The sequence below is a fragment of the Peromyscus leucopus genome, chromosome X (assembly GCF_004664715.2).
Source record: "Peromyscus leucopus breed LL Stock chromosome X, UCI_PerLeu_2.1, whole genome shotgun sequence".
In the NCBI taxonomy this organism is placed as follows: Eukaryota; Metazoa; Chordata; class Mammalia; order Rodentia; family Cricetidae; genus Peromyscus; species Peromyscus leucopus.
In genome coordinates, this window is record NC_051083.1 from 12,987,902 (window position 1) to 13,010,430 (window position 22,529).

At 55.5% G+C, this 22,529-nt stretch overlaps 1 protein-coding gene across 7 annotated transcripts in view; it reads left to right on the forward strand.

Moving 5' to 3' along the window:
• Bcor (BCL6 corepressor) overlaps positions 1 to 22,529 on the forward strand; it is a 120,901-nt gene that overhangs the window by 56,590 nt on the left and 41,782 nt on the right. For 4 of the 7 annotated variants that reach the window (XM_028875932.2, XM_028875937.2, XM_028875936.2 and 1 more), the window contains exon 1: positions 20,640 to 20,838. The exons of 2 other annotated variants lie outside the window; for them this stretch is intronic. The gene's annotated coding sequence lies outside the window, so the exon portion shown is untranslated. Of the gene's footprint in view, positions 1 to 20,027; positions 20,079 to 20,639; positions 20,839 to 22,529 lie in introns of those variants that run through there. One more of the 7 variants, XM_037199413.1, reaches the window with a different exon arrangement.

Genomic DNA, 22,529 nt, shown 5'->3' on the forward strand with positions numbered 1-22,529 from the left:
CGTTCTTGAGATTTGGGGGTGTTTTTCCTTTTTGAGACAGGGTCTCCCACTGTGTGTAGCTCACACTGGCTTTCAGCTCACGGTGTAATCTTCAACTGGCCTTGAATTTGGAATAATCCTGGCTCAGCTCAAGGGTCAGCTTTGCATGCATGGGCCAACATGCCCAGCTTTCTCAGGTAATTTTTACTTTATTATTTAAACGATTGGTTTATTAGGGCTGGAGAGAGATGGCTCAGCAGTTAAGAGGACCCCGGTTCAATTCCCAGCACCCACATGGCAGCTCACAACTGTCTGTAACCCCGGTTCCAGGGGATCCAACACTCTCACAGAGACATAGATGAAGGCAAAACACCAATGTACATAAAATACAAATAAATTTGTATTATTGTCATGGGGCAGCGCCACATGGAAGTCATGACTAGTCTGGAGTTGGTTCCCACCTTCCAGCTCTGTGGCTTCCGGGAATGAAGCTCAGGTCATCAGGCTTGAGTGGCCATCTTGCCCAGATTGGGCATGCAAGTTTACACTTTATCCTCCTGATTTTATGTCTTATTCTCACTCGGTTGTTTTGTTTTTAAAATATTTATTGTATTAAGGGGAGGGGGACCTGGAGAAATAGCTCAGCTCTAGGGCATCTGATATACTCTTCCGGCCTCCTCAAGTACCCACACCCACACACAAACAAATAAAAATAAAATAAATCTTCTAGAAATCCATTTATTATATTTTGAATTTGTTGCCATTCTACTGGGGTTTGGCACACAAAATACATACATCTGTGTAAACAACATCCATATCAACATGCAGAATATTCCAGAAGTCCCCACAGTGGAAGAGAAACTTCTAATGCCTTAGCTCTGTCCACTTTCAGAGGGGATGGGGGGGGGAATTCTGCAAACCCTGTTTGTGTGGGCAGACTTCCTTTGAGTCACATTTCCTCTGTTAGATGCATCCATGGTGTCTGGGCTTGTGTTTTACAAAACAGCCTTCCAGCAGAGCTGAGCCCCAGGGGCTCTGTTTTGTGGAGTATACACTGAGGGGAATTGGGCTTGATAGAGGCAGCAGGGGTCTGGTGTGACTTTGAATGGGGCAGAGAGAATGCAAGTCCCGGCCCTCTCAGGGTTTTCTTACTACGGAGCTCAGGCTGGGCTGGAACTGTGTGGGTGGTGGGGGAGGGGCATTGAGACAGGGGTTCTCGGTAGGGCCCTGGCTGTCCTAGAACTCACTTTATAGACCAGGCTCTGAAGAGGTCCGCCTGCCTCTGCCTCCTGAGTGCTAGGACTAAAGGCGTGCGCCGCCGCCGTTCAGCTTGGAACTCTTGAGTTCCGTTCTGCCTCCCCCACCTCTCTAGTGCCGGGATTGGGGGTGTGTCACCACCCCCTCTGGCTCCCTATCAGTCTTTTTAAGGAAGCGATAGGGTAAGCTTTGTGTTAGGTGTTCCTTGGGATGGATATCTAAGTGGTTACGGGAGTGAAGAGGAGATAAGCCCGCCTCTAAAGTCAACTGCATTGCTTAAACTGCAGTCCCTTGCCCTTGCCCTGAGGGACTCTCATGCCACTCTGGCCTAAGGATGGCAAGCGGAATCATTGCCATAGGATAGGAGACAATTCAAGTTTTACTATCTGGGTCGTCCGGGAGTGGAGGAAAGACAGAGAGACACAGAGAGCAAGAGATGAAAGAGAGAGACTGACTTCTGGGCCGGGAGATGGTTTCTTGAACAAGCATTCTTACAGGGGCCCCACATGCTAGAGGAGCATTGCTGGTCTCTGCCTCCCACATCCAAGGGCACCTCAAGGACTTACAGAGAGCTGTGGGAATTTCAGAATCCAGTGTCCAGAGGGGGTGAATGCTATGGCTTGAGTGTGGGGTGAACACACCCCAGCCCCACCCCACTCCACCCCGAGACACACACACACACACACACACACACACACACACACACACACACACACACACACACGGATTCACATGCTGAAAGCTTGCTCTCTAGTAGTGTTGAGGTGCTGGCAACTTTAGGGGGTGGGGTCTGGTTAAGAGGTGATTAGGTGACTGGGTCCTAACAGCCCTTCTTAAGAGGCTAATGCAATCTCTCTGGAGTGGATTAGCTTTCCTGAAATTGGGTTGTTGCAAAGCAGAAGTCATTACCTGACTCTCTTGTCCCCTTCTCTAAGAAGCTGCTACCCTCTCTGCCACATTGTCATTCATGTTTTCTATCCTCTCTGCCACATTGTCATGCAGCCAGGGGCCCCTCACCAGGACACCAATGCCATGCTGTTGGAAACTTCCAGGCACCAGAATTGTGAGCCAAATAAACCTCTTCACTTTATAAAATGCTCAATCTCAGGTATTTTGTTATACCAACACAAACAACTTGGCTAAGATCACACACTGGCACAACCAGCCTTACAAACCAGACCCCTTGTCCTCTCCAAGCTCTTTCCAGACAGTGTAACACCCTTTCTCTTGACAAAGAGCCTAGTGTTGCCACCGAAAGAACGAAATTACCTCATTTTTGAAAAGCATTATGAATTCAGCTCTCTTATGTAGATGGGGCAAAGATGTCTCGAGCAGGCATGACATTGTAATTCACGTCCCACTCCTTTTATTTATCTTTGCTTGCATTTGTGTATCTTTGGAAGCAGCCTTAAATCATTATTGGAACAAAGTAGGGAGGAAAATAATAATATATAATTACAAATGAGGAATACACCGGATCATCCTATTAATTGCCTTCCTTGCAATCTTTATTTTTGGCATTTTGAGAATAATTAAAGGATTAGGCCTCAATTGATGGCAGTGGCGGGTTAGCCTTGAACTCTAAACAGTAGCAGGGGCTCCTATAGGAGTAATCTGGTGCCATCTGCCACCTGGGACCCTGTCAGAGCAGCATTCGGGTCGCGCTCTGCGCGGGTACTCTGAAGAGAAACTGTAGCAGCCATTGGAAATTAACCCCAAAGAAAGGAAGAAGCAGAGGAGAGGAGGAGAGAAAGCATGCATTCGACGTTAATCATCCATTGCCAGCAGACCTAGAGAAGAGGACCATGGCTGGTTCAGAAAAGACAGAAGCTAAATTATCTTCCAGATTTATCTTGCCTCCAAACTCCCTGTGCCAGTAAGCAGGCCAGGAAGGTCCCAGTGTAGCCACTGGCACTGAACCCATGAAGGCATCCCAGTCTTCATTCTGGACTTGCTGCCAGCTTTATCCTTGGTTTTACAAGCCACAAGAGGGGCGGGGGAAGCCCTCTCTTAGGGACCTAGCAGATAAATTCACTGCAGGACAATGATGTCCTTAGGGGACATCATTTGCGTGGCAGGATGCAGTGAAGGACATTGTCATCAGAGCCTGTTTATGATGAGCACAGGGAATTGGCTAAAGAATGAAGCTGTCCATAGGTCAAAGAAGGTATGCCGTGTAATTGTCCATGCCCCCCACCATGAGGGCAGGGGCAGTGATGACTTGGGTAGCAGTTGGGTTTTGGGGAAATCAGGTGGTGAGTATCCAGGCAAACAGTCATGTTTAGTGTCTAGGTCTCCTTCCCTCGTCTTTGAAATGGCGATGATAGTTTTCTATAAGGAACGAGATCAGTCTATACTGTGTTTGCCAGATAGAAAGCCCTTAGTAAACTCTAGCTATTGTTCTAAGAGCTGAAGAAAGCTAATCTGCTCCCCAGATCTCCAAAGCTCTGTAACTTCAGGAGAGGAATTGAGTGGAAGGGGCATGGGGACGCCTTCCCATAGCATCTCTCTCTCTCTGTGGGGTGTGTGTGTGTGTGTGTGTGTGTGTGTGTGTCTCGGGGGACGGGGGGGGGACACGGGGACTTTTTGCTTCTTTATAGGGCTATAAATGGAACCTACGGGTCTCACACATGCTCGGTAAGCACTCTGCTGATAAGCTGGATCTGCAGCCAGCCCCAAGAGTGATGTTCAAGGGAAGCTCAAAATCCGAGAAACTTGCCCAGGAGTCGGAAAAGACGAGGCAGGTCATAATATGATCCACTGCAGAGCCACAGTTTAGTATCGCTAGGAGCACAGAGAGGTTTTTCCAACTCCTTGCCAGGGTCTGGTTGCTTTGTCTGAGGAGTAAGTCTTTGCCTTGAGTTTCCTGGCCCCACGTTTCCAAGGCTTCCCTGGGAGGAAGGCACCCTTCATGGAGATAAATGCTCAGGTTCCCATGGTGAACAGGGTGGATCAGTTGACACCCGCTGATCCTGGAAGGAAAGAAACTCCTTATATGATATTTTCAGCAGCTGGTAAGTGGCCAGATGACCCAAGAAAGATGTGATTGGAGAAACTATGTAGGATTTGGCCCCCCGAAGGCACTTGGTTTGAGGAAACGGTGCAGATGCATGGCTGAGAAGCCATATACTTACTCTGTGTTAAAGCATGCCAGAGGGGTGTGAAGTTAGGGGGATCCCTGTGGCCACCACACACTTTTCTTAGATTAGCCATACATAGTTTTTTTTTTTTTTTTTTTTTTTTTTTTTTTTTTGCGGGCCCGGGGGGTGGGGGAGGATTCTAAGACCTTTAGTTTCCTCAGCTATAAAGTAGATGGTAGTGTGTAGCCACAGGGTTATTAGGGGGCATAGTGAGCTTGCAAGGAAATGTACCTAGTAAAGAATTGGAAGGGAGCGAAGGTCCTCAATAAACAGTAGCTATTTTTATCCTGGACGAATTATTCAAACAGACTTGCTTGCTATGAAGCATAGCCCAGTGACACAGTTCCTGTTAGGGGCTCAAAGGTGTGGAACTGGGAGAAAAACCTCAATGGCCCAGTGCTGGTTATGACCAGAGCCACATTGATGGCTCCTGAGGGTCTTGAGGAGGAAGAGCCTACATTTTGGGGCACCAGGTAGCAGCTGAGTTAGCTGAGCACAGTGGTGCACCCTGTAATCCTGGACTGTACAGGGAAACCCTGTCTTGGGTGGCCAGGGATAGACAAGGCACACTGAAGAGGTCTCTGCGTTTGATTTTGTCTTGCTCTTGGTTAAGGGCCCCTGCTATCACCTCCAGGGGATAAGACTGACTCTCAGGGCCTCCCAGAACCATGCACACCCAAGTAAGTCACTTGGCTCCTCTGACCAGCAAAGAGCTGGGTATATTCATCTCGTGCTCCCGTGGGTCTTTCCAGATGGTATTACCACTTCTTGCCTTGTACTTCACTTGCCTAATTCCTTCTGCCTCAGTCTTCCCCAGAACCACAGATCCACTTCCTGAACATTAGCACCACCCCTACAGCTGTCTTGCTCTCTTGAACTTGCTTTAAAATTCTGAAGGTGCTACAGAATAACAATGTATCAGGCATTCAGTCATTCATTCCACTCATTCACTTATGTTACATTCACTCATTCTTTCATTTATGTTTTTGAGACAAAGTCTCACCATGTCAGCCTGGAACTCACTGTGTAGGCTGGGTCACCAGCCTCCACCTTGTAAGTGCATCATCACACTGAGTCTTTGTTTTTTTTTGAGGCAGAGTTTCATGTGGCCCAGGCCGGTTTCCAGCTTCCTATGCAGCTGAGAATGGCCTTGAATTTTTCTGGGTGTTTTTTTTCCCTTTTTTTTGGGGGGGGGGGTGTTGTTTTTGGTTTTTTGAGACATTGTTTCTTTCTGTAACCTTGGCTGTCCTGGAACTCGCTCTGTAGACCAGGCTGGCCTCAAACTCAGAGATCCACCTGCCTCTGCCTCTGGAATGCTGAGGTTAAAAAGACCTTGAATTTCTGATCCTCCAGCATCCACCTCTAGAGTGCTGGGATTACAGGAGTGTGCCGCACCCAATTTTTTAAAGCATGTTGCTTGGGTTGCTGGGAATAGAACTGGGGCACTATACTGTGCCAACTGAGTGACATTCCCAGCTTATGTATTTTGTCCACATAAGTAGACAAGGTCTACTTGTCTACTTGAATTGGCTGGCCTTGAACTTTTGATATACCTGTGATATACCCATCTCTGCTTCTCAAGTGCACACCATTCTCATCTTACTCCTTCATTTTTAATCTCTCTCTCTCTCTCTCTCTCTCTCTCTCTCTATATATATATATATATATATATATATATATATATATATACACACACACACACATATATATGCACACATATATACATACATATGTGTGTGTGTGTGTGTGTGTGTGTGTGTGTGTGTGTGTGTGGTAGGTATCATGACAGGCTCTAGGAAGACACAGTTTGGGAAAACAGCAACAGAAAGAACCTAATCAGGAGCTAACAGTAGGCCTGCTCAGATGATGAGTTAAACTATGGCAAGCAGTGAAATGGTAGAGAACAAGTTGCTAGGTCAGAGAATTCAGGTTTGTTGGTTTGTTTTTTCCAGACATGACCACCTCGCAGTCCAACCTGGACTGGAACTCGATATGTAGCTCAGGCTGGCTTCAAACTAAAGGTCCTCCTGTTTCCCCCTCCCAACAACTGATGTTACAGATGTGACCACACACCTGACTAAGAAATTTAAATTCTGTTTCAAGTATGATGGGAACTAATGAGATATGTGACATGCTGTGTATTTGCTTTTAATTTTGAAAATTCACTTATTTGCGTATGTGTCCCTGAGCGCAAGTGCAGCGCAGCACAGTGGAGGTCGGAGGACAACTTTCGGGAAGTCAGTTCTTCTTTCCACCACAATGGTCATGGGACTAGAACTCAGTCGGGGTGTTAGGCTTGGTGACAAACACCTTTAGCTGCTGAGCCATCTCACCAGCACCTAGTTGGTTCATCTTTTGAAACCTGATTTTCCTATGTAGCCCAGCCTAGCCTTGAACTTCCTACTTCCTAAATACTGGGATTGCAGGTGACCACCACCAAGCCCAGATGGGACATGTTGCAAAAAGGCCTGTCTGGCTGCTATGTGGAGGATGGGTAAAACAGTGTGATAAATGATGATGTATTATACAGTGAAGTTCCATGACCTTTGGCACAAACAAGGACCATTTCCCTATGCTGACAGAAAGTCATCTGCTAACTGTCTGTACCTGTAAATCCAGCTGTTGGGAAGGCTGATACCGGAGGATTGCTTGAAGTCAGGAATTAGACTTCAGCTTGTGTAACCTAACAGAACCCCCCCCCCCCCGCCCGCCCCATACACCCATATTGGCAGCTGCAAGATGTAGCAATAAGTTTTCCTGGATAAAGCACAGAACAGTTTATGCAAATAAATTTGGGTCACAGGCACTGTTAGAAACCTATAATCCACCCCCAGGGGAAGCACGGGATACTTGTGGGAAGCTCCCTAACCCATGCTTAAAACAAAACAAAACAAAACAAAAAACAAAACAAAACAAATCAAGAACTGCAACATAATATGCACACAGCCCTGTGCCTGTTTCTTTTCTTAACCACGGACCCTGAAGTTTTCCCTATCAGTAAACAGAGCAGAACGTTTGATGCAGGTGCGATCCAAATTGCTGATGAACAATTAATTACATTGTTTGGAATTCTATGCTTTTATACCCAAAGCTGTGCTTAACCAGTATCTTCATTAGAAAGAAAGAAAGAAAACGAACTTCAAAACCAGTAAATAAGAGTAAGGAAATCAGCCTGGTGTGGCCCAGGCCTTTAATACCTGTACTAAGGAGGCAGAGGCAGGCAGATCTCTGAGGCTGCCCTGGTCTACATAGTGAGTTCCAGTACAGCCAGGGCTATGTAGAGACTCTGTCTCAAAATGAATGAATGAATGAATGAAGGAAGGAAGGAAGGAAGGAAGGAAGAATGAAATGAAAAGGTTATATGGATGTAGGTATCTCTTTCAAGGGGTCCAGCTGCTTGGAAAACAGACACATAAGAAGCAAATCTGTGGCCCTGAAAGAGACGTTGCATCACAGGAGATGCTTTGAGCAAAGGGACACTACAGAGCCCTAACGAAGATGTCTTAGAATTGGAGATGGGAGACAGCTAAGAAGAGGCTGGGGTTTATTTAAGCAGGTGTAGAGGCGACTTTAAAGCAATGGAAGGCTGTTCTGGGTGCTGTGGTGACATCAGGATGGCTTTCAGCAAGATAGGTAAGGTAAGCTGCTTTTACAAGTTACCTGCTGCAGTGCTAAAAAGTGGTTAAGTTTGCCACTAAGGTACAGGATCTGGGGCCGTGATAAGACTTTAGTTTGAGTGTGTATGTGTGTGTGGGAAGAATTGTCTGAAATTTGTGTAATTTTTTTCCCATAGGAAATGACATATGTCCTGGAAGGCTTTGGAAAAAATTGAAAATAAATAAAAATCCCTAGAATTTATAGTCCTGATGGTTTTGCTGATGGTCTTGTAAATTGTATATTTAATCAAAGGCACTCGAATGCTTCTTTTTTTTTTTTAACCATTGAAGAGCCATTTAAATGTCAACATAAGTGATTCGCTCCCAAATAGTGCTGTTTAGACATTAGTTCCTCTAATAGACCATAATGATTCATAAGGAGGCATTTCTCAACTCTAAATTGTAGGCCTATTGAAATATAAATTAAGATGATAAATAATTTGACCTTACCTGAGAGTACTAAGTATTTACACGTGTCAAATACGAAATTACCCTGAATATCAGGGCCCCTAAAAAGGCAGCCTTCGTCTCAGTAAATAAAACGGGTTAATGAATTTCCCTTGGAGAGCGGAGGAAAGGGGGAATGCACAAAAGACTTTGCGCCAGGGGCTCAGCCCTCCCAGTCCAGCCTTGCAGCCTTGCAGTGAGCTAGGGAGAGGCGCGGGCCCGGTTCCCCCTGAGCGCCAGGCGGCTGCTGGCCGCCCTTGGAGCTCGGCGCGATCCCCTCTCCCCCTCCTTCCGCAACGCCACTGGAGTTTCAAAACATGGAGTTTCCACAGGAACTTTGCCAGGCCGAGCTCGCAGCCCTCCCAGGATCCCGCAGCGATATTCGCCGCGGCCTCCCAGCTCCCCCTCTCCGCAGACAGTGTTGACCCGGCGGCCACCCAGCGCAAAGCTCATCGGCCCGGTTCACTCCCCGAGAAGACGCAGAGCTTCCGGGGCCCGGCGCCCCTGCTCCGGTCCTGCGGAGATGATTGCGCCTTCCGTGGAGCCCCTAGCCGAGCCCATCCGCTGAGCCAGTGTGCTGGCCCGGGGCTTGGGACTCTAAGGGGCGGGAGACACCGAGGCGATCGAGGCCGAGTGGGCACGCCGGCTGCTCGCGCTGGGGTTTGGTTTTGTTTTAAAGCCGTGTTGCGCGCCGGGGTGGGGGGAGAATGCGCGCGGCGGGGGCGGGGGGGGGATGTAGCACCTTGTCAATGAAAAATTTCCTGCTCACAAGACTCAGCTTGCAGTTTCTGTCCTGCCCTTGAACTGACAAGTGGATCTCCGCTAGGAGAGTCCCGGAGAGTCTCGCCAGGCGCACGCGGGGGTGGGGGTAGGGGCCGCGGCGCCGAGGCCCCGGGAGCCGGCTGAGCTGGGCCGCCGCCTGCCCTCCCGTTTCCCCGGCGCACCCGTGAGCTCCGAGCCGAGCGGTGACTAATCTGTGGCTCCGGGCCTCTTGGCGCGCAGCCCGGGCTCGCCTCCCGCCCCCTTGTCCCTCCTCCTTCCCCAGCCCTTGCACGCAGAGCTCCGCGGGGTGAATCTTGCGGGCCGCCGCCGCCTTGCAGGGAGTGTGGGAAGCGGCTCGAGGCGGCCGACTCGGGAGCCGTCTCCAGTCGGTCTCCTTCGACCCAAGCCCCGAGTGCGCGAGTGTTTCCTTCCCTGTAAGGCACTTTAATCAGCATTTCCTCTGTGCAACCGAGGAGCCAGGGCGAACTGGGGCTTTTTAACCCTTCGCGTGCCAGATCCACTGAGGGCTCCAAGAGGAGCATGCCTCGGGAGACAGGTCCACTCGATCAGCTAGGTTTGGCAAAGCCGGAGTCGCATGAAGCCCGGCTGGATCCGGGGAACTTGCCCCAGTACGGCACACTCTCCTAGGGACAGCAGGCTCCTAAGCCCGAAGCCAAGGGGCTGCGCAGTAACCCAACCTGCCCGGCGAGGCGCCGTGCAGCTTGAAAGGCCCAGCGGGCTAAGGCTTCTGGAGGAGACCGAGAAGACCTGGAGGAGCTGTCTTCAAGCATCCTGCCCGCTGGCGCAGGGATGCCTCGCAGCCCAGGGTAGGGGGGCCTTGCTCTAGTCCCACGCACCGGGCTCTGCCACCGCCCCCTCCCTTGGCCTGGCCTCGCTAGGGAGTTAATGATTGATTTACTGGCTCCCAGAGGCCGGCGCCCTCCCAAGCTATTTGTCCAAGCTGAGGAGTTGCTGGAAAGAGGTGCAAAGGCCTAGAGAGCGGCGGCGGTCGCCTAGAAGGGGAAGCCAGGCTACCGACGGGAAGGAACGACCACTTGGTTAGCTTCCACCGGGAGATTCTAGCCGTGTCCGCGGCGAACCCGCGGGAGGCCCGGCCCGGACGAAGGAGGGTGCATTGGGAAGCGCCACATGTAAAGGGATTGGCAGCTGGTGATTAGGCCGCCCGGTTTTATGAGTCATAATAGGCCGCCCGCCTGGCCCTCAACCTGCCCGTTGTAGACTTGGCGTGCTGGGCCCAAGCCATGCACTCCTCCCGGCCGCGCGGAGGGGAATGCTCCAGGGGGCCCTGGGCGCCGGGAGCTTCGCGCAGGATTTCCTCTCATTTCTCGTAGAAGGCAACACAAACACCCTAAATCAAACTGCTCCGACAACCGGAGGCTCCACACAGACACATCAATAAGGATTTCGCCTCCCGCGTTCGAACGCACTGAAACACTTGTCCTATTTTTATGCAAATGACACCACACAAATAGATCTCGCAGGCCCCGGAGAGGGGCGGGAGGAGGAGGGACGCCGGCGCCCCACCAGGGGGCGGTAGGGGGGGCGTCAATCCCGCACCTCGGGGCCCGCGCTGGCTCGGGTGCAGCGGGGCTGGCACTAACCGGGAGGCCCGCCCCGCGTGCGGTGGCTCCCTGCCAGCGCCGCCTAGTCGGCCGCGTCCCCAGGCTGCCTGCAGAGGCGGATTAGGGAAGGAGCGAAGCGAGCCTGTGACTAATCGCGGGGCCTCGGACCGGAGCACCAAGGCCATGTGCGACTGACAGGAGCGACACTAGCAGAGGACACGGCGACGCCTCGCTTAATTGCAGGCTTAAAAAATTGCCGCCTGAGCAGCTCCAGTGCAGAAAGCCACAACACACGCGTGGGTCTGGGTCTGGGGAGTGCGCCCTGGGGAGAGGGGCTTGTCCAGATTTCTCGCCTAGAGAGAAGAAGGTTTGGCACCTCCTGAACCGTGGGAGGTAGTTCTCGGGTCCCCCACTCTGCAGGTCGTTCCCAGGGGGCATGCTGAGTGAGTGTGGGTGAGGTGGCCAGTCCCCGGGAGTAGGCTTTCTATCATCTGTCCTTTGAGTCTGTGCTTCCCTCGTGTAGCCCCAGACCCGACAGAGGAGGCCTACAGTCAAGGGTAAGATTACAGCGTGCCTTTTCCAAATAAGAAGCACACACTCAACACTTCACTCCGCTCCTCTTCTTTATCCACCCACTGAGATCCAGGGCTCCGAATGACCCAAGGAGAGCCAAGTCAAGTAAAAAGCAGCCGAGGAGCAAGGTCATCGAGTGCCAAAAGTCTGGGGTCACAGACAGGAACCCCGGTCTCTTCGAAGGCCCGTGGTCACAGTCCCTGTGGCTCAGGCTTCCTTTCTGGAGCCCCAGGGCCTCTCAAGAGAGAAGCGTCGGCGGGGGCGGCTGGCCTGTGAGTGGGGGTGGGGGGTAGGAAGGCAGTGGCGGGGAACCCTGCAAGAGAAGTTTCCACCACGCTTTGGTCTGTTGCTGCCAAAATCCCCTGGCCCCTCCCCGGCCGCACTGCCTTCCGTTGCCACCACAAGTTTGGTTTAACGAGAGAGCTCGGGACAAAAGCAAACCTTTTCTATAGACCCTGAAAACAAAGGGGAAAGAGACGCGCGAGGCCGCAGAGAAGCGTCTGCTAGCGTAATGGTTCCAGGCCCGAAAGCCGAGCATTAGAACTGCAAAAGCCGCGCGGGCGGGAGGAAGTGCGAGGCGGGAGGCGGGAGCGCGGGGAGGGCGGGCGGGGGAGGGGCGCTGCGCCATGTTTCCGTGTCACCCGCCGAGTCGCCGGCGCTGGGCTCGGCCGCCAGCTCCCGCCTGCCTCCATAACAGCAGAAAGCGTGCGATTAGCAGCCAGACAGGCGGGGACTCCGGGCCCGCGGGGCCGCCGCACACGCCGCCCCGCGGCCCCGGCCCGCGCTCCCCTCCCCCGCCCGCCGCCCGCCCGCCGGGTAATCCTCCTCCTCGCTGCAGCGCTGTGTGCACTCTCATTAGAGCAGGGTGGCTTTTCTCTGCGCACTCGCTCGGCTCCCGCTGGCAAAACAACGCCTTCCCCGGCCGGGCCCTGGGCCAGGGAAGTCGGAGAGGGCCGGACGGGGGCGGGGGAAGGCTGGGACAGCCACGCAGGTTAGCTCCGCCGCCCGACCCCGGGCATCCAGAAGATGGGGAGGACCCTGTGGCCCTCCCCCAGGCGCAGGGGCAAAGCCGGAGGTCCGTACCAGACTCTCTGTCCCTCGGGAAAGGGGGGGAGATGCTGGTGCCATCCTGACCTACTGCCGTCCGCGGCACGAGGCGAGAATGCGTGGGGCAGATGAGTGTCTGGGTTGAAGAGCGGGGCGGGGGGGGGGCGGGTGGACACTGGGGAAGGTCCCCACAACTGGTTTTTGCCCCATGTGATTGCGAGCGACCCTTAAGGCCAGAAGCTGGATGTCAGGTGGTGTTGCCCTAAGACCCTCAGGGAGACCAGTGCCCTCAGCAAGCCTTCTGGCTTTGGGTTGGACCGCCCAGAGTGGGTAGGACACGGGGCAGGATGCGACCCCACTGCTGCGGAGCCCCATTTTCTGTTCCGCGATCTCTGCACACAACAGTAGGCAGCTTTTCCCAGCCCCATGCGCCCAGCTGCAGGGCCCGGAGCAGGTGTTCCTGCCTGGCCGGAGTGGCTGGCGGCTCCGCGCCCCTCCTGTCCCAGCTGCGGGGCCGAGAGGAGGGGGGAAGACGTGCTGCTGCTGCTGCTGCTGCTGCTGCTGCTGGTGGTGGTGGTGGCTGTAACTGGGGGACGTCTCACCGGACCGCGGGGAGGGTCCTCCGTGCTTAAACGGGGATATTCCAGGCTGCGGACAGTCGCCGGGAGCCAGGAGGGATCTGGGATGACGGGCGGCCAGCTCCCGTCTGGAACTGCCCTGGGGGCCAGAGCAGGCAGTTCGGGGTGGCGGGAGGGCTTCCGGTCCCCGTGACTGCGGCGGCGGGGCGGCCGGGAAGTTCCCGGCGCGGCCGCGAGGAGCACCCTCCCCCAGCCGCCGCCGCGCCGCGCCGCGCCGCGCTCCGAGCGGCGCCCTATGAGCCTCTGGGCGTCTGGCGACGTCGCCTTCACCTGGTGCCGAGATGGGGCCTTTCAGGGTGGTCCCCGGCCGGCTCCGCCACGGGGAGGCAGGGGTCTGGGACCCCGCCGGAGCCGCCGCTCGCCTCCCCGCCCCTCCTCGCCGCGCCGCTGCTATGGCGGGCACGTGAAGCGCAGCTCGGCGGCGCCGGGAGCCCGCCAGGGAGCGGCCTGGCCCGCCGGCTCGGCTTCCCCACGGGTCCAGGAACGCGGAACCAAGTCGGGCCAGGTCCCGCGGAGCTCGCGGCAGCCCCGCACCCCGTCCCTGCCCGAACCGGGCCTTGAGGCCGTGCCAGACGGCTCGCCCGAGGGGAACTCGAGCTGACTAATGGGACGCGTGTGGGCCTCCTGAGAGGCCCGGCTGTCAGCAGATGCCCGCTCGCCCGCTCGCTCGCTCTGCGCTGACGCCGCGGCCAGGCTCTTCGGGGAAGGGCAAGAGGAGGGGTTTCCCCGATCGGTGGTTTCGGCTCCCTGGGGACAATCCGGCTGCGGCTGGCCCTGGGCTTTGGGTCCCGTAGCCTGGCCCCCGGCGGGCAGACTCGGCGAGCCTGGCTCCGGGGTGCCGACTGGCGAAGGTGCCTGAGAGAGCTCTGAGCTGGTGGTGGGCAAAGGCTCAGCTTGGCCGGAGGGACCGGCCTCCTTTGCAGCTCGCGATCTGGGGCCAGCAGTTTGGCTGGGCGGGGGTGGGGTGGCGGTGGCGGGGATTTGCAAGCCATCCCGAGTGCGTGGACCTCGATAGCAAAACCTTCAACAAATAGAAAGTCTTCCGGAAATCCCTCAGTGAGATCCCTGTGAGGAAGAAAGGATTACTAAAACTCCTGGAGAGTCCAGTTTAGCTGGGAGTTCTCAGGGTCTGGGCTGTGTGGTGCCTTTTCCTCCCTTTTACAGGGGCTTGTGAAAATCAGCAGAGTTTCTTATTATTTCCAATTAACAGCCACCTCATTGTTGACATAGTTATATGACCCTCCCAAATATAGCTACCTGTTTAGTTTCAACACATCGGCCGGATGGTATAATACAAACAGGCCAGTAACTAGAAGAAGAAAACTGCCTTTGCAAGCTCGTGTTGGATGCAGAATAAATCCTCATCACGCATCCCTGGTTTTATTCAGTTTAATTACACTAGAAATCCTGTCCCCCACGAGAAAGCCTGAACCCCTGCAGTAGAGGTGCGACTTTTCCTGGGGATCCTCGCCATTGGAGAGAGGTTGCTGGTGGAAGGGAGGCGGGTTTTAAATGTCACTTCCAAATGAAAACGCTTTCCTTCGGCTTTTTTCTCTTTTTGATGCAGTTTTCGAAAGGAGCATTTTTTCGAGATAAGAAGTGACCGATCAAAATCGCTGAGGGGAGGTTGTAAGCAGCCGCTTTGCCCCAGCTTAGCCTTATCTTATCTTTCACACTTGCATGGCGGAAAAAAATTGGCTTATCTTTATCCCCACCCCCTTCTCGCCTTAATTGCTAAAAAACACTGGTGTGTTAAACGGGCAGGAAGGAGGTCTCTGGATTGCCAGTACAACAGGAAGATTCAAAAAATGCGGGGTCCTGGGGGAAAGACGGTGACGGAGTTTATTCTTTCCCTTAGGCCTTTCTCATACAGTGCAGAGGGTCCAGTCCCAGCTGGAAGGCACCAGGACCAGATTTCTTTTTTAAAAGAATGAAACAAAAACGCGTGTGGCTTTGGCTCGGACACCTTCTCAAGGCCTCTTTTTCTCAGTACCCTGTTTACCAAGCTCTCCCCTTCATCCCCCCCCCCAACTGTCACTGGGTCTCTCCCTGAAACCTCCACCTTCATCCCCTCTCTACACATCTCCTCCGTTGGGGGGGTGGGTAGCGTGCGGGATGTAAGGCTGGGACTTGCAGCCTGCTGGAAATCATTAAAATATATGCGGGTGTCTGCAAACACACACTTTTAAATCATGGCGTTTCCCCTCCACGCTGGTATATTTAAACTCCAGAGCTTGCTGGATCTCCTCCCTCTCAGTCGTTTGTCTGTGTCACCGACAGGCCGCTAATGGCCAGGCTTCCAGGCGCTGTGCATTATGCATTAGCCTCCCCCTACTGCTGCCCCACGCGGAAGGTTCTGTCAGGCCTCTCGCAATGCAAACCACTCCGCATCCCTGCTCCCCTCCATCGAGGCATGGGGGCTGTGGGGTCGCTAACAGACTGGTGTGGGGAAGCAGGTATGCTGGGTGCAAGGACAACTATCTACCCCCTTTCTCTTGAGCTCTCACGAATCCCCGCCCCCACGCAGGGTAAAATATGCACTAGCGAGCCTAGCTAAACAAGACCCTGGGCCTGGAGGTAGTATGGGGTTGATCTGTAGGAGTATCCGGCTTTGAAGGAGGGGCCAGGCCCTTCCCCGAAGCCACCCCCCCCCACCATCTGGTCAACACCCAGTCAGTCAGCCTTTGGCAACAGCAGTGTGGACGTTGAGATCCCAGAGTTCAGCGCCTGACCTAAATGTAGCCTAGACCAGGAATTTCCTGATGTTGTTTCTGTGAACCACGTTGGTTCTGTTCTTTGGGCCTTCCACCTCCAGACAGCCTAGAACTCTCCAAAGGCAATTATTCTGTCCATCTTCAAATCCAGCAGTTTCCTGCCCAGGAAGGCAGCTCTCTTTAAATATTTCACAATTAGTCAAATCCTTAGGGTCAAGGATAGGCTTCCAATCGTTACTTCATCTAAGTTTTGAAAGGAAGGCAAGAGGATGAGCTAGATTGGTCTCCCCCCACTCCCCCTCAGCCTGTGGGTTTTGTTGTTGTTTTAAGTGCCCCGGGTAAGCCTGGAGTTCATTTACAAAGTGACTGGAAGACTGGAACACTGTAACTGTGGGTGTGTGGATGCTTTGAGAAGACAGTTAACATTAACAGGATACTTCCCTCACATTACATTAACTAAAATGTATCATCTTTACCATTCAAGTGCGGAGTATTCCGGTAACTCCAATATCTAATGCCAGAGAACACCAAGGAGGCGTACAGAACTAGGATTTCTAGTCGACACATACTTGTCATAAATGAACCCCAACCATACACACAGTTGGGAACCCAGAGTACCCCTAATTGCAGGTAGGACCTCATGACTGGATGCAAGGCCTTACTCCAGGCCTGGGGGTAGCCCGACTGGTGGAAGCCTGGCAGGTCTTGTAGTCAGCAGAATCCAAAATGGGCAGGCAGGTTTCAAGTTTGTTCCCAGAAGCTCCAGTTTGCTTTTCCAGTTACAGAGCCTGCTTAGAATCTGCAGCCGGAGAAGGCCTGGGAGCCTAAAGTCCAGCCATATGTTGTAATCACAAGACCTTTTCTTGGGGGTGGGGGGAGGATATGAGGCCAGTGGGGGAGGGGCAGCCTCCGCAGCTCCACCTCGGAGTACTTCTCATTTCCTTGCTGATTTATTTTTCAGCTGGCTACGGGGCCTCCCCTCCCTTGCGCTCACTTGCTGGTCCACTCCATCTATTCCTCTGCTTTTGTTGAAATCCTCCCCTTTCGGAGGGCAGGGGATACTGGCGGCCTGACACCGGGTCAGTTCCAAAGGGACGTGGAAGAGGGCAGTTGAGAGAACAGAGGAAGAGCCAGACCTTGAGCATCCGTGGTAGACCCGGGGCACCTCGGGATCTGGTAGCGACCCCCTGAGTAAGGACACAAGATGGGACTGCCTTTCGACAGCTTTCTCATCACAGGCAACAATTCCCACTAACCAGGCCAATAGGTGTGACTTAGGGGACCTGGGGAAGATCTCACATTTGAATTCTCAGTGAATCAGAAACACCACACACACACACACACACACACACACACACACACACACACACACACACTCTGCGCGTGTGCCTCTTAGGACTTCCTTAATAAGGTATTTTTTAAACCCTATGGAATTGGGAAACACATCCTAGGAGATGGAAGAGAGAGCCTTTAATCCCACCAGCCCTTTGGAGAACACCGTAGAGTCCAGTAGAGACCGTAGAGACTCCCTTAAAGGAGAGGGGGTTACTGCCACAAATTACGCCAAAGGCAAATTTACTGGCCTGTTTGTCTCCAGCATCAAATTTCCAAGCATTCAGCCCTCTCTAAGGCCCCTTCACCCTCACCACCCCCCCATTCACTTTAGTTCTAGGACTTAAAGTTAGACAAACAGACCCCTTTGTCGGCCGTCTCTGGAGGCCCTAGGATTCAGAGAGGCCTCGGGGCCGTGCTCGGCTCCTGGGTTTTCCAAAAGTTCTGGACAGTTAAAGTGACTCGGACTCTGGGAAAGGCCTGTTCCTGGGAGAGTTGGGAGGTGAGAAGAGGGGGAGAGAAGGTGGCTGGCTGGGCATGGAGCCAGGGCTTCTGCGGTGCAGGCCGGGCGAGCCTGGCACTGCTCTTCTGCTCACCCAGGCCAGCCCTCCTGCCCAGCCCACAGCGGCGCAGCGGCCTTTCTGCCTGGAACCGCGTTCAGAGTTTCCCCCACAAATACTCAACTCCAGCTTTCCCGGTTATTTTAGACTTGTTTTGAATAAAAGGAGTCGCTTCATAAAGAAATGTTGCCACAACACACAACCAGCGGCCTTTTCCCCCAGCTGTGTCTGTAACTCGCATGCGTTCAGTCTAATAACTTTTAATGTCTAGCCTTAAAACGTCTTTATAAAAAATAGCTTTACAGCATAATAGTCCAGGTGTCTTTCTGCTTGTTACAGGAGATTAAAAAAACGTGTAGATTAGCTTTCAGAGACACCCATCCCCCAGAAAGACCAGGAAGAAAAAGGGCATGCATTCCATTCTGCAGGCGCGGGTCCTGGACGCATTAGCAGCCCAGCATGGCTAGGCACAGCTCCCTGGCCGGCCTGCCCTGCCGTCTTTTGCATCAGTTGTTACAAGCAGCTCTGGAGCATGAAGATTTAATTCTGCTCCAAGTTTCGGGTTTCAAACGGTAGAGATGTTTCACTTCTGCTTTGAGAAGGGCTGTTTTTATAACTATGTGCTGAGAACTAAAACAGAATGAATAAAATTGCACCTAATATCAGTCCCACAGTCAGTAGTGGGCCTCATTTTTAAAAGGGAAAATATCTTCTAGCTAGAGATGATTTTGGCCTTGACCTTGACTTAGTAATCAACTTGAGATGCTTTTGATTATTTTTTTGGCATGTGGACGCTCCAGGATATTTAAAAACTTTCCGTGTGGGTTTACTAGCCACTTCCATTTCGGACTTTGGTTCTCATCAGGCCTGCACCATCCTGTCCCTAGGCAGAGGAGATACTCCACCCCCTTCCCAGAATCAAAAGACCCCAGAGAACCACCGAATAGGGTCACCTTTGGCCTCGGTGTCAGAGCTCCCAGCCTGGGTGCCCTGACTTCCCTTCCCGCCAGCTTCACGGAGCGGAGCTGGGTTCGCCCTTGAGGCTCTGCGCTCCGGGGAGGCCGGAACCTCGCTTCTCGGCTTCCCCCTTTCGCTTGCCTGCCCTTCCCCCTTCTGGCGCCCAGAGCTGCTCCGGGTGCGCGGTAGAGGCTCAATACGTGTCAATTGAATTGAACTGCTGCGGGCGCAGGCTGTACGCCGCCGCCGAGCCCGGATCTGCACGACGTTACCGAGTGGAAATTTATGTGCTGAACGGTGAAGCCAAAAGTTGTTCCCGGCCAAGTAAAATAAAACGCGGGAGATCCTCTCACGAGGCCGAGGTGAGAGATGAGGGCAGACCCTCCAGCCATCGGAGGGCCGGGCGGGGAAATGCTAAAGAACTGGGAGGAACTCAGCCGCATCCCAGATCCCTTTACGGCCCTCCCACCCCCTGGTGCCCCCAGGAGCAGCCCCCGCCCCCGACAATTCCCACACAATCGATACGTCCGGGGGGCGGGGTGTGTGTGTCTGTATAAGGGCGCGCGGAGTTAGGACGCGGAACGGCCACTGTTGCCGGTGCTGGTGTTTACGTGGAGCTCCTCGGGGAAGAAGGGGCGAGGTGAGGTAGGTGGACGCCCGCGAGCACTCCGGCTCTGCTGGGCTGGGTCTCGGAGGGGACGCGAGGCCCCGAGAGCGCAGCACTGGTGGCGCGAGGCGGCGGTGGCGCCTGCCTCTGGGGTTTGACAGCTTTGGCTGAGAGGAGTGCGAGGCGCTTTATGGTAATTGCGGTCCTCCACTGGCCTTCTGGGTAGCAAGGGGAGTCTAGGCGCGCAGCAGGGAAAGCCGCCCCCGCAGCCCCCCATTCTTGGGGCCGGGGATCCATCCGTTGGCCGACCTAGCCTTGGCCGCCTCCCCAGTCGGTCTCCACTCCCCTAGGACGTGAGCCCCGGCTGGGCGTGAATAGCCAACTCGGCCCGAGCTGGGACGGAGAGGACGGTGGAGTCGGGGTGGGGTGGGGGGTCGACGACACGACTCCGCCACCCAGGTGGTTCGGGGTTCGGATGTGCTGAGCCCCCGATGCACCCGGGTGGGAATCGGTGAGGGCCGGGGAAAGTCGGGGGAACCTTTTCCCGGGGAATCACCCCCTCCCGAAACCCCACCGAGGAGGCGCCGCAGCGGAGGGTGAGCGGAGACTGGGGAGCTCAAACTTGCGAGAGCTGGAGGCGGCGGCGGCGGGCGGGCGGGCGGCTGTCGCCCGAGCGCTGCGCCGGAGGGGGGAGGGGAGGCGGCTGTTGGGAGGGAGGAGGGCGGGCGGAGGGAGGGGGAGGAGGAAGAGGAGGGAACCTGGGAGGGGGGACGCGTTGGGATCGCGGCGTGCGGCGGCAGACGGAGCCCGGGCTCCCAGCGGCAAGGTGAGGCAGAGCCGCGCTCCGGGCTGAACGGCGACCGAGCTCTTCGGCCGAGGGGGAGACGCGCCGGAACCCAGACCGCGACCGAGAGCGGGAGCGAGGCGGGCGGGCGGGCGGCGGCGGCGGAGGGGGAGCACGCGAGCCGCCGGGCCGAGAGCCCGAGCCGCGCTGTCGCCGCGCGGGGACGACTTGGCCAACACACTCGCTCACACACACTCACACACACACACACCCAGCCCGAGCGGGCGCTCGCGGCGAACCGTCAACATGGCGCTGGGGCTCTTGCCCGAGCGCGGGCGGCAGCGGCGGCGCGGGAGCTGCTGAGGCTGCCGGAGCCCCGGTCCATCCAGCTGCGGGAGGAGAGGATCGCGCGGGGCCGTCGCCACCTGCCCGGAGGCTTGCGGCCCGGCCCGGCCCGCCCCACCCCCGCGCGGCCCGAGCCCACCCCTCCGCCGGGCCGACCCCGGGGGCAGTCGGCTGGCTGCAGAGGGACACGGAGGCGAGCGAGCGAGCGAGCGGGCGAGCGCGGCGCCGGGAGCGGGCTGCGGGCAGCCGGGGAAGGCAAACTTTGCTGCTTGCTGCGCTTCCCCGACCCGGCTCCTTCTCCGCTCCTTAACGTAGCCGTCCTCCTCCGACCCCGCACGCGTCCACCCACCCAGCAAGCCGCCCCCGGATCCCCCTCGCCGCCTGGACTCCGCTCCGGGGAAAACTTCAAAGCTCCGGATCGCAGGCTCCCTGCCTACTTCCCGACTGGGGATTTCAGGTCAGTGCCCAGAACACCTTTCCCCGGGGAGGCCGCGGGCGGGCTGGCGCACGGGGGACGGCAGCCGACCCCGTCCCTCGGGACTCCCACCCTCAAGAGTGTTTCTCCTCCGACTCCGGTAGACCCCCGTCGGGAGGTTTAGCTACCTTGCTCGCTTTCGTTTTTACATCAGAACTGTAAGTTATTAAAAATGCAGCCAAGCTAAGCGGCCCCCGCGTGGGCACCAGGCGGGGGAGGGACTCGACGGGGGACCAGCCGTCTCCCGAGGGGGCTCGGAGGACGGGGAGTTCAGCGAGTGGAAGTTTGCAGCCTCCGTGTGTCTGCGCGGGAGCGCGGTCGTCGCCGAGCGAGCGTCGGGAGTCGGGCGCGGGGTGGGGGTTGGCGGGGGGAGTGCTGGGCTGGAAGCTGGGAAGCTCGGCTCGGCGGCGTTACCTCGCTAGCAGGAAGGGGAGGCGGCGGGTTCCCGTCTGCTTTCTTTTTCGACTCGGAAAAGAACTGTAAAAACCCCCAGCCGCCGCCGCCGCCGCCGCCGCCGCCGCTTCGTCTGGCCTCTCCAGGGGCCGGTGGTGCCTCCGAGTGGAACGACGGCTTGTGCGTGCGCTAGTGTGTGTGTGCGGCGGGCGCCTCGGACCGAGCCGAGCTCTACCTGCCGTCGTCGCGCAACTCCGGAGGGGAGTCCCGGGTTTGTTGTTTTTTTTTTTTTTTTTCCCTTGGCTTGCCCCAAGGCGTGAATCACGTGGATTTAGGAGGAAAAAAAAAAAAAACTACTAGGAATCCATGGAGAGCCGGAGATGCGGACTGGGCCAGTCCGCGGGCCTGCCAGGTCAGCCGCTTTGTTTTGTAAATGTTCTTTTAAGATTCTAAATTCGACCCCCTCCCATCTTCTCCCTTTGGGAGACGTCCTTGGGGTAGGTTCTAAGTTCCGAGCCCTCCGGAGCCGGTTTGGACTGCTTGTGTGGGAGCAGGCACGGGGCGGGGGAGCGAGCAGAGCCCCCAGCCCTCTGATGGGCAGTGGGGAGCCCGGTGGGAGCCCTGATGGGCGTGTGAAAGTCTGCGGCCGGAGGAAGTTGGTCCCACTCGGAGGGCGGGCGACGCGGAGGCTCTGGGCGAAGAGGAACTTGCGCACCGGGCGCGATCCTCGGCCGAGGCGGGGAGGGCGAGGCGGCCAGGGGCCAGCGCTTGGAGCAGGCGGGAGGCTGCGCTGCAGAGCCGCCGCCACCAACCCGGGGGCTCAGGGCGGTGGCGACGAGCGCCCGCTGTTTACGAAGAGAGCCTAGGAGCGCCCTGTACTGGGGCGGCTAGTGGCACGTGTAGTCCCGGCGGACTTCTGGCTGCCCGGTTGCTCCCGGGAACACGTACCCATGTCCCGAAGACGACCGAGCTTGTCCGCCTTTAAGCCGAGGCCGAGCGAGGCTTAATTTGCTGCTAATGAATCTTTTCCAGAAGTCCGCGACCTCCAGCTAGACGTTGTGAGTGCCCGCGCGCGAAGGCGCGCGCCGCCGGCGTCTGGAGGGTGGGGGTTGGGGGAATGGGAAAGCGAAGAAGGAACTGGAGGAGGGTTATGTTTATTTAGAAACAAACCTCAAAAAGAAACCAGCGCTCTTCAAATAGGTATTCGTACTGCCTGGTTGCGTCTAGACTAGACAGTCCGGGGTTTAACTGTGTAACCCCCTCCTCGCGCACCCTTATTG